The sequence below is a fragment of the Aptenodytes patagonicus genome, chromosome 1 (genome assembly GCF_965638725.1).
Source record: "Aptenodytes patagonicus chromosome 1, bAptPat1.pri.cur, whole genome shotgun sequence".
Classification (NCBI taxonomy): domain Eukaryota; kingdom Metazoa; phylum Chordata; class Aves; order Sphenisciformes; family Spheniscidae; genus Aptenodytes; species Aptenodytes patagonicus.
In genome coordinates, this window is record NC_134949.1 from 68,558,925 (window position 1) to 68,571,433 (window position 12,509).

The window sequence follows — 12,509 nt, forward strand, 5'->3', positions numbered from 1 at the left end:
GTTGTCAGTCACTTCCGCCCGGTTAGGGCGCCCCTGCAGCTCGCGGCAAGCCCCTGGGCCGAGCCGAGGGCGGGGGGCGGGGCTGCGCATGCGCGGTGTAGAGGGTGGGGCGCGGGGCGTGAGGCGCTCCCCGGTGGCGGGGGGCGTCGGCCATGTTGTGGGCCTTCAGCAGCCTGCACTGTCCCCTGCCCCCGGCAGTGTTGGGCCAGGCGTTGCGTCGTCTGCCCCGCCTGAACCCCTCCCCGGCGCTGCCGCCCTCCCTTGTGCCCCAGCCTCTGTGATGGCCTGGGCCCCAGGTGGCCTGCCAGCCCGAGGTGGTGGGCAGCGGGAGCCGGCGGGCTGCCGGCCTCGTGACGGGGCACGGACAGCCCAGGGACCCCGCCGAGACCCTTCAGAGCATTGCTGGGTGCCTCGCGAGGGAGGTGATGGGCCTCCAGCATGCCTCCACAGGTGGCTGCCCCATCGGAGCACAGCGGTTCAGCGAGCAGTACCCCACCACAAAGAGAAGGGGGCACTGGCACAGCTCTCGGCCTGGTCCCTGCCCACATGTTGCAGGGTCACAGTCTGAGAGAAAATCCCACAGATGTTTGTCGCCATGCTCAGCACCTGCGCCTGGCTGCTTTTCTGCTTCCAGGTATCTGGTACAGAGCATGGCAAGCAAAAGGGGAATCTGACTCATACACTTGCTAGTTTTCTCTCCAGTGCTCATGTTTCGAGTTGGGCAATTTAAAAACTGACTTTATAACAGGTTGTTTTTTTTAAGTATGTTCTACTAGTTTGTTCTTGTGTCACTTTTATACTCCCCTTTATGCACACATTCAAGCAACCACGTTCTTCCAGCATAAATAATGAAAAGTGAATTTCAAGAGTGTACCTGTAAATATTAAAACCACATTTTAAAGGGCTGTGTGCTACACATGACAGAGGTATTTGCATGCTCATCCCCTTCAGGATCAGAAACAATTCCTCAAGACTTATTTAAAAATAACAGTTATAACTTAATACTATTTGAATAGCAAATACCAGTTTTTGAATGCACACATGGAACATTTATGATTGATACGTAGCATTAAAAACAGTGCACAAGGAAAAAAATGAGGCAAGCCTCTTCAAACAGTGGATGCACTTGAAGACATCAGGACCCGCTCATGCATATTCAACTTGGGGGGGGAAGGGTAAATCCGTTATATACATTACCTGTTGCAGATTCTTTGCTCAGTTCCACTCCTTTGCAGTGGGAAACGCGGACTGAAGCAGGGGAGTGATGTTAGACCCGGTGGAGTTGCAAAGGAGATCAGAAGCCAGCAGCAGCAGTTTCCCCATTTCAGAGCCAGCAGAAGGGTGCAGTGCTTGCTCCTGTGATGTTTTAATGATGGGCCTGGTAAGACCCATCAGTATGGAGAGCGTACGGGCACAAGGCCTAAGAGCTAAGGACCAGGGTAAGAGCTGCTGAAACTCTCTGTAAGGGAAGAAGGTTATGAGGGATGGAAAATCCTGCCAAAAACTCAAAGCAGACAATAAAGCAGATCTAGCCGAGTCTGAGCAAGGAGCCTGTGTGTGGGTGTCAGGACCTCTCAAAAACAAAATAGGGAAGCGGATGTAAGAAGCAACAAACCAATCTATTCTGATCCATTTTTATTTATATACTGCTGATGGAAAGCCCTACAAATGCTTTCTGCTGCTTGGATAAAAATCCAATTCAATGCATTGATAAAATTCAAGAGAAAGCAAGAGGTGATGGCAGACTGATGCAGCCCCTTCCCATGTCCCCCTCCCAGCCACCCTGAGGAAGAGGAGCCAGCAGGTTTGCAAAATCCATCATTAAAAGGCAAAAAGAGAGCTAACAGAGAGAGAAAGGGAAGACACTGAATTGTAGGCTGGGCGGGCAGAGAGGTGATGGAGCAGCAGGGATACAGTGAGCCCCACGTGAGAAGTGATAGCAGGGTAGCAGTGGACTGGACCAAGCACCAGGAAGACGCTGGTAGCGGGCGAGAGGCTGTAAATCGTAGTGAACTCTTGTGTAACCTTGTCATATATCAACCTGTGCAGACAAGACCTATCTAACCAGGCACAAGTAGGTGTTAATAACAGCACAGGAAGAGTCTGGAGGCAAATGAGGAGAGCAGCTGCTTAACACAGTGTTTAATTCAACCGCAGAGCCGCTGCATGTCTCAGCCCATGCAACTGGCTGGTGGGGACCGAGCGACACCATTCCCAGCCAGTGGAATAATGGACACAATTTCTTCTCTCTCCGGAACGATGTTTACTGGCTCCATCTCATAACCTTTCACTGGCTCATCTTCAGTGGTCCTGAGGACAGGATCCTCTTCCTTAAGCAAGGGCTGCTCTCGAGGAGCCAACTGGCACCTGTGGCCGACAAGCTCGCTCTGGCGCTGCTTTGCATTGGCAAGTCCCAGCCAACAAAAATAAGATCACACACAGTATTTTTCTCCCCTAACAAAAGGAGCACTACTACCCACTGTTGCCCAGGTACGGGAAGATTTAGACAGAGGTCCTTCTTCCCATGCAGTAAGACATGATTTTTCATAGGGTGCAAAAAGCAGCGCCTCGTGTTGTGCCAAGTCATGCACGACAGCGTGGCAGAGGCTTATGCAGTTAGGAAACGCGCTAACTGCTGGTTTGGAAAATGCCTTCTGGCTTTCCCAGAAAGGGAAATTTTCCCATTGCCCAAGTCGATACCAACAGAAAACGCTAGTTGGGGGGTGGGGGGGGGGCTGCAGAGTGATCCTTTTTATGCATGGTGGCACTGCCGCTTTCAGTCACTTTGTTCTGCAGTGGCAAGGCAATGACCTGGACGCCCCCTCAGTCAGAACCCGCTTTTGCCCTTGGCCCGCTGAATAAATGAAGCCGGATATTCCACCGGTCTTCTTGCGGGCTGCGCGGAGGCTTTGCACGCTCTGCTTTGCTGTCATTTACCGGCACAATCCTCACTGTGAGAAACTGGCTGATCCAGAGCAGCTCAGGGCACGTCAGGTTTTCTGTGCTTTTGCATGCCACTCTCTGGCTAACTGTCTAGAGTGCTTATTCTGTCTGTTAGCTTTTCCATCACCGCAATATTCAAGCGCTTCCACCCTGTCCAGAACTCTTGCATAAAGACATTTTTTTCCTGTAGGCTAGACTCCTTGCAATTATCTATACACAAACTGATCACTCATCTGTTGGTTTGTCACAGTCACAAATTCATGTGCAAGAGCCAACCCTTTTAGATTCACATTGTATTTGAACTCATTTTAACTTTTCTGAAACTGCATTTTCCCACCAGAGTGCTTTTTCTCAAGTAAAAAACCCCAAACCAACAAACCCAACCTTCAAAACATCAAATTGATTTGCTCTTTCTCTTGCTGCAGTATCTTTTACTGAGCAAAGTCACCTTGGGTAAGTAATTAGTGCCTCACTTTCCTCACTAAAAAAAAGGAAACAATAATATTTTTCCAGCTTTGATATCTTTAAGATGGAAAATGTTGCTCCTTATTATTTATTATAATGTTTTACACCAAAATTTAATAACATAAAACTCAGAACCTGAAGGGAAAATGTAAAAAGCGAAGGTGAGGAGAATACAGAGTGCAGCTGTGGTTGTGTGTTTTGGAGATGCTGGAAATTTCTTGCAGTCTGTTGAATAGCATTTGTCAAACATTCAGGCAGAGCTGGCTGAGTCGCTTTTGCACAAGGTCAGGAGAGGGCCAGAAAACAGATCAGATCTTACTCCAGCCATCCCTCTCGTTTTGCAGTTTTTCAGCTCTGAGGAATGTTTTGCTATTGCAGTTGGACATAGGGTTGAGCTCACCTAACATTTAGAAGTGTTTGGACATCAGGTTTTGCTTCAGGTCCGACTCCAATGTTTTGCTTGTAGCGTTGGCTTAGAAGAACAGGCAGGATCCTCCTTGAACATCCGTCCCTTGTTCCGTGTCTGGTGACAATTAGCACCTCCTCTGAGTGCACGCTAACTATCAGTATCAAACTAGACATAACTAAACAATGTTCTGTCATTTGGGAGACAAAAGTAATATGCTAAGTACTTCCCCCCCCCAGAGGTGTAGATGCTCTAAGTATAACATTAATATCTGTATTACCTCTGAGGTGTTCTTATTGCAGGGGGATAAAATAAGGGCCAACTACAGCCACCTGTCCTTCTGCACAAGCTTTCTTCTGACTCAGATTTGTGGAGACACTTTTCCCACACACTTCCCCCCAGACATGTGGCCTTCCTCTTCCCCTAGTAATGGGGCTTTGGGGTAAAATACAGTGGAGTGGAACAAACTAGGGCCTGAAGTTGACAGAAGCACCGTATCTGTCCCCCTTTGCCTTCTCCTCTGCCACTCTCATCGAAGTCCCCTCCTCAACCCCTTCTGCTTCTACACTTTCTTCCCTATCATCCAAGCCTCCTCCTCAGCCCTGGACTCACAGCTTTAAACATCACTCGCCAGCATCACACTACTTACTCTTCATGAGTGCCAGAGCCCTTCTGACATCCTGTGCCTGCACTGCCCATCAGACTGTAAGTTCTCCAGGGCACAACGTGCTGCAGTGTTTCGCGTAGGGCTCAGGCTGTGGCTGCTTCTCAGGCAGTCCTGGAAAAAAACCCCATGATTAACAATAATAATGCCATTTCTTCAATGCACACATGAGTATCAAATGACCCATGTATTACTATCATAGGTTAAAATGGTACCTTTTTGTACAGCTGCACCGAACTAGTGTCTCATATTGATGGACCTTGAACTGGTCTGTAAGGGAAGGCTTTATTGCAAAGGTCTCCGTCCTAAGTGTCGCTGGGAAGACTCTTAGCTGTGAATTCCAAAATGCCATTCTTAGCATTGCATCCACGCAGTTCTGCATACTCACAGTAATTGCCTTTGTTGACTTAAAAAAAAAAAAAAAGAAAAAAAATGCATGTTTATGAAATAATGGTACATATGAGGGAAAAAAGGTAACAAAAAATAGACAAGAGAGTAGAAACTCCCTGGAGTGGAGCACAGACAAGGACAGCATTTCACACACATTCTTTTATTCTGTGGCTCCTTCCCACATCTCCACAGCATCCCCAGCTCTGTGAGTCCTGAGCAGGGCTGACCTCGCTGAACACATGAGATCTGACGAGAGCACAGCACGCAGCAGTATGGCTGCAGGCTAATGCTTTTATTTTTGTAACCGTGTATTCCTAAGAGCATGGTAACAGGAGTTAGGGATCAAATCCATGCTTCTTGCATAACTGAACAGAGTGTATTCCAGCTAGGCTACCTGGCAAGAGATCAAACATCCCATACCAGGCCTTAAAAAAAAATAAAGGAAAGGGGAGAAATATTAAGAACAGCCATGGCCGTAAGAGAAAAGCAACAAGTATTCTAAGGCGTCCACTTAACCGTGCTCCTAACAGGCACAAATTACTTGTTTAATGTTAAAGTCGGCACACAGAAGACTCAGAATCTGCAAGACTTTCAAACATCCAGCTGTTGGCCGTGCAATCCCAGTTACCATTGCATATTCAAAACAAAACCCAGCTATCCAAACCTTCTCCACTTTGTTTCAGACATGAACCCCATTGCTGAGCCATTCTTTCCTTGCTGTAATGGTTAGGAGTTGTCACGGACTGACTAATCCCCCTCTGCCATGTGAAGAGGACATTAACCCAAGGATGAAGGAGCCAGCTACAACTACCAGCTACTGTCTTAGCCAGTCATCATGAACATCATTCTTCTTTTTATTCTGACCACCTCCATTAAGTTCCTTTAGAACAACATGGGTGCTAAATATTAGACCTTGTTTCAAAAAAAATTGAAGTTTAGGGGGTTTTTGCCATTCTGAAAGGCAAAATGAAAATTCACGGCACTCCCTACCCAGCTTTGGACGTGCCCTTTTTTTTTAATCTTCTGGACTTTCAATTCCTAAAGGAAGAAAAAAAAAAAGAGACGGAATTTTCAAGAACATTTCTTCCTTTTTTAAAAATAGCTCTTTTAAAAATTAATATTTTTCAAATCACATATATTTAAACCAGGAACTTTTAATAGTATTTTATCAGTTTCCTACATTAGCTTCAGTGTTTTTAAATGTACATTTTAATGCTTCAAGACATAAGTCATTGCTGGATGCAAATTAGGGTATTTCTGAATATATCTGGAAAGTTAATAAAAAGAGAAGCATGAAAAGAGATGCAAGACCCTACATTAAAGATTAGTGTTAAATATAACTGGAGAGAGAGAAAGATGTTCTATGAAAAGCCTACTGAAAATATTAGTGTATATTAAGAGCTTACTGACAAATGCTTGTCTAAATAGTGACAGCAGGACACTCTATACATTTTAGGACAGTCTGTTTCCAAACAGAATAATGAGGGGTGAAAGCAAAAAAAAAAAAAAAAAAAAGCAGCTTTCATGAAATAATTCATTTTAATTATTGTCACCATCAATTAGGACTCAGTCCTGCACCATTTAATTGTACTTTTGACATTGCCTCCTAGAAGCATATTTCAGAAAATGAAATAATACGTGGTAAAGAAAAATTTGCGCTGAAAAAATTCCTTTAATAAAAGCTTGTTCCTGCAGAGTTAGTTTCAAGCTGGAAACAATTTTTCATCTGTTCAAATATAAAACCTAAATAACAGAAATCAATATTCCCTGGGAATGAGACTCACCCCTGTGAGAAGTTGTTCATCCAAACTCTTTGCTGTCAATGGCAAGCTCCAATTTTAGGATTTAAGTGGGTGTTCAAATGGCTGGGTTGTGTGAATATTTGATTATTTGATTCGGTTGTTGAACCAAAAAATTAAACTCTGCTTTTTTCCAAAGTCAACCCCAAACCACTCTTTCCAGCGTATTTGGTAAATAATTAAAACTCCATAGTTTTAGGGTAAATTATTTGCTATTTGTTTGTTTGGGACCACCTTTAGTTCTGCCATTTTTTTCCAGGTATATGCAATGAAAGCAAAGGACTAGATCCGTAGAAGAGCCTAGGCATCACCTTCAGAGATGTTTTTCCAGTTTCTACTCAACTGGAAATCTAGTGAAAAAATTGAAATTCTTACCTGAAATATTTTCTTTCTGAATGAGCAGTGAAATACATGTTAAACATTTCCAGTGATTTTATTACTCTTGCATTTCAATCTCTCAAATGCTTTCTATTGCTACTAAGTATTCACATGAAGTTATTTCATTTCAAAGCTTACCATATAGGGCTATTATAATTCCTCTGTGCTGCAGGCCAAATTTCCTGGTGGTCCTTAAAATTATGCCATATTAACTGCCTTGTAATAACTGTATACCAAGGTGCCATGTTAATTTCATAAGATTTTTCTCCAGAAACATGAATTTATTTTGCATCTGTATTATAACATCAGGTCCCTACTTAATTCTATTTCTAAGACCTACAGATATAATCTTCCTTTTCATTTACAAAGCAGTAGGATATATATCTCCCATTTCAGCCTTTAATTACCCCCTCCATTTTAGAGAGGCAACAAAAATAATATTGTGCGCAACACAACATCTGTTTTAACAGTATCTTTGTCATTGTTTCATAATAAAACCTGTGCATTTATTTAATAAATATTTCTGATAGGACTTCTATGTGCTAGCTAAACTGCATAGCTCATTCTTTAAAAAAATAGTAAAGTTAAGCATCAATAAATAAGTACTCCAGGTTTCAATTTTTTCCCTGTTCTTGGGAGAAGAAAAAGGGCTTAGAAAAAAAAAACCACCCTCAAAACTCCCAAGTCTGGGGAGTTTCATAGGAACTGGAGAGCAGGAAGGGGGTGTGCCTTACGCTCCAATGTTAAAGCCTCTTCCCTGAGAAATGGGCTACATTTGTGCACCTCTGTGGCATGTGACATCGTTCTGTCATGGTCCATGTGAACATCCTGACCCGGAGCTGCTGAACAGAAGGACGGTGCTGGGTGATGGTGTAGGACTCCCCTCTGTCCCTACCACCTTATGACTTCATCTAGGACATCCAAACAATTTGTGTAAAAATCCATTGAAAAGAAGCATTTCGTCATTCCTATAATGTTGTCCTCATTGTTCTAAATGTCCAAAATGTTCAGTGAGTGCATCTCAAATTCACAAATAATTTTGCATTGACTGAATGTTTATTTTGGCAAATAAACAATTTACGACAAACAATTCACTACATCCATTTCAACATGGCCTTCAGTAGTAGGTGAGCACATCCACTAAAACAAGCCAGGAATGAAGAATTTTCAGCAGGAAGGAAGACAGGAGCACAGCCAAGCTCCTAACCTCTCAGCTCAGGCTGAGCTTCAGTCAACAACGAAAAATGTGTTCTCAAATCTATACAGGCCATGAATATGTCCTTGAATTTCCCATTGAATGCAGAGAATCGGGGTTGAGCCCAGAAATCCCGTAAGTTTGTCCGAGGGGGCCTCTCTATTTTTGTCCAAGTATTTTGCTGCCAGGCAGAGGTGCTGAGCTGGATTGCTAAAGACAAGCTGCATCCTGCTCTGCACAGGTCTCCTCTGCCTGCAAAGCCTTGGGGTACTCCTGCCTTTAAAGCGGGCGGTTGTGGATGTGTCCGTGTACGGTGCAGGGGACTTACAGACTTGCCCTTTCTGGCACGTGGGGAAGTAGGCTAAGCACAGAGATGGCCAGGACAGGCAAGTCAAACAGCATTAGGAGCAAGAAGCTGGCTTGTAAGGAAAAGAGTCAAAGAACTCGGGGACCTTCACAAAACAACTGCCGTGGGTGGGAAAGAATATCTGAAAGGATCCAGATAATATAAACATAAAGGAAGAGGAGAATTTTTTTCGGGTACCTCAAAATAAGTAAGTAGGACTTACCAGAAGGCAAATGAAAATATAAACCAGCTACAAGAATATTCCTTAGAATTCAGACTGGCCTGGCAGCGATGGCACTAGCTCCAGTGGGGAGCTGGGGCAGCACCTACCTTTTATTGTGCTGACTGGTATTTACAGTTGAGAGCTCCTGATTTTATTTTAGGCTTTATTCCTTATAGTCATGCAAACTGCAGCACAATACTCCATCTTGTCTCCATCACTGCAAAGTACTTCACATTCACCACTACCCCAGAACCACTAGAAAAGCAATGTAGATGTCACGCAGGGTGAAATCTTGGCTGCCACTAAAGTCAATGGGAGTTTTACTCTCTGAAAGCATGTAGTGAACCCTTGCCTTTAGCTCTACATAGCTTGACTCTTGCCCGTAAGAGAGGGTTTTAATTTTTCAGGAGCCCACTGAACAAACAGCCTGCTGGCTACAGCATAGCTCTTTAAGCAGGACAAGTTCCAATCAGGGCTACCTACCAGTTCAGCTGAAGCAGCAGTGACACCACTGGAAGTGCCAGCAAGGGTGAAGAGGGTTAATTAGCATGGTGGGTGGTAAAAATGCCAGCAGTTTCCCATGACAGCAACTCCCTGGCTTTATCTGAACCAGCACTAGCAGTGATGAGGTAGTTCTTGCTCCTGCTCCTCTTTGGAGACCTAGCCAGGACAGGCAGACTGTCACATTATGAGTTCCTCCTTTCCCTCTTTGAATACATCCGTGTGGAGGCAGCAGGAGCTTGGCCTTGACTATGCACCATTACCTTCATAGAAGGGAAGGAAATACAACAAATTAATGCCAAAACCAATATTGTTTCAGTCACATTCGGTATTTTATAGGCCTGTTGTTTTTCAGTTTGGTATAATACTGTTATGTCCTGAAATCTATGCTGTGAAACATACAGAATGTACATTATGGAAGAATTCCCACTGCTGCTACAACCTCAACCTCTCCATTTCCAGAAGCTCGGGACTGTACATCCATTACCTGCAGGATGCACTAGTGCCAGGTTTGCATTAAGAAACAACTGTTTTTATTTAGCTCCTCCTGAAAATTAACTTTGGTTCACTTTTTAAACTGACTGGCTTCATTCTGCAACCACCAGAGTCGAAGAATAAATACTCTGTCACATTTTTTCATGACATTAAAACTCGTGCCATATCAACAAAATGTTATCTGCATCTGAAAGACTGGCAAAATGAGGTAAATGGTAACCGCAGGCTGATGCTCCGGCTAGACAGATTTTTGTGCTTGGCTTGAACCCACTGATTTCAAAATGAGGCCTCAGGCACCTGTTTGCCTGGAGCAGCTTATAGGATTGGGGTCAGAACTGCAGCTACCAGGGGAAGCCTCTCCCTCAACCGTGCCTCCAGTTTTTTCTTATCATCATCATGCTTGTATCATCTTTAGTAGCACTAATGCAGCCTGATCTCTCTAAACTGTGTCATAGTAGTAGAAGGGGGAAAAAAAATGCTTGTCTGCTCTCTCCTCCTTTGTACTCTCCTTTTTTTAAAAAAAATTTGTTAGGTATGATGACCTCTGTGAGAGTGCCAGATTTATTTTGGCAGATTTGGCTGCTAATTCATACCTGCTAGGGCTGAAAGACACGATCTGAATTTGGGATGTCTCTCTATTAATAATCTGTTTATCTTAATAAATATTTGTGAGTTGTTTATCTGACACAGATGACATTTATTACTACAAATGTGCTTTTTGGTCATGATTCACATTGGTGTCTATTATTTTGGACGGTTTTCGTTTATCTGTTGGCAGCTCATGCTGTTCTATGTATTCTGTCACAGTTGGTTGTTTTGCCTTTTTGTGCTGATCTCTGTAAAAAACACAGCACATAAGAAATTAAAAAACAATAAGAATGTTTCCAAAATCATCACTCTACCACATCCATCCAGCAGTAATTTAAATGTGTATGAAACAGAGTACAAACCTGGACAGATGGGAAGCTTTTAACAAACCATAACTTAAGACATCAGCAAGTAACTCTGGCTCCTTTAGGATCCAGACCTGAAACTAAGACAGAGTCAATGAAAAGACTGGCGTTGTCTTTTGACCAAGCCCCAGGTACCTACGTGCTCCTGCGCGGTGACATCTTTGGAGAGAGGATTCTGTTTGCTCACGTGGCCTTGATCCCAGGTTCAGGTATGTGATGCTGTCCTTGTTCCTCAGTAGTGCACGGAAGGAGTGTTAGGTAAGTACAGCTGGAGCAAAGATCTGACGCTCCCTGCTACAGGATGATGTGAATGCTAAAAATTCAGACAGGTTCGAGGTGAGACCAGACAGAAAACTACTGAGGGGGTTTTTTTAATGCAAGGGTATCACGTCTGGCTCAGAAAGTCTGGTTGGAAGCATATTTTGGGAAAGTACCACTTTGTGCTGCTCCCACTGTAACTCTCTTTCCTAGGCATCTGATTTTTGTTATTTATATGCTCTGAAAGTCTTACACAGTGGATTTCAACCTAACTTTCAAGTTTTCAGTCGTCCTTTTAACCATACTCAGCATGTCTTTATAACAAATATTCAGCCATTCTCTTCAGTTTACTGAGAAGCACTTCAGATGCCTCCTGCCCTCACACCTTTCTGCCTTCTTTTGCACATTCACTTCTCTTCCACAACTTCCACATCAGTCTTGCCTGCAGACCAAACATCAGCCTTCCCCCTGCCTCCGTTCTGCCCACCCCAGCAACTAACAGCCTGTGCATCCTCAGTCCCCTGCTCCCTGTCAACTCTCACCAGTCTCCCTATGTATCATGCTTCCCAATTCACATCGGTTTTCTCTCCCCACCATCCAGCCACTGTTACTGCTTCTGGCTCCTAAGCCCTCCCTCCCTCCAGGGACAAGACCCCTTATCCTTTGCCATTTCTCTCTCCACCTTCCCAAGGTGAGTGCTGCAGAGAGTGCTGCAGAGGGAAGGAGTAACTGAACTGTCATCTCTGCATGGGATGGAAAGAAGAAGCAGTGCTGCTGTGAGCTTTTGGGATTTTTTTTTTTTTTCTTTTTTTCCTCTTTTAAAAATAAGCATTGTGTTGTTTGAGAAGATACTTCTGTTCACTGTCTGAAAAGGTTTGCTAGGCTGCTTTTACGTGGGAGATGGGCAAACATAGTAGCCAGCAAATCAGTGGGGAATTTCTCCCTGGCCAAGTTAAATATTGTAAGGTTTCAGCTGCTTGCCTTGTCGCTAGATTGGCTTCAAACATTGCCAAAATCCCATCGGTTGTGAAGAAATTCACAAGACAGAATGGCTTGCTCCCAGAGCTTAACCTTATGTTAAGCTAATGCATGCAACACAAAAACTAGACCTGCAATCTGCCACCATTTGACCTATCTCCTGCTCTTTACATCTGGGCCTCTCAAAACAGAGTGGTCTTTTGTGTCCTTTGCAAGAGGTTCTACTGTATGGAGTCAGTTGCAGGAATGTGGACGGCGGTAGCTGTCTGAAGCAATTCTGCCGTGTTCCTCAAAGAAGAGTCTGGAGCAAGTTCTGTTGGTTTTGAGCCACAGGATCCCTTTTGTCTCTTCATTTGCTCCTTGAAATTCTTTCAGACACCAAAACAGAACACAGAAATATTTATCACAAGTCTGCATGTCTGAGCACAAGGGATCCTGTCTGTAAGCAGATTTGAAGGCAAAGGTTAACCTGAGCAGAAGCCTGACCCCATAAATAATGAGCAACAAGAGATAGG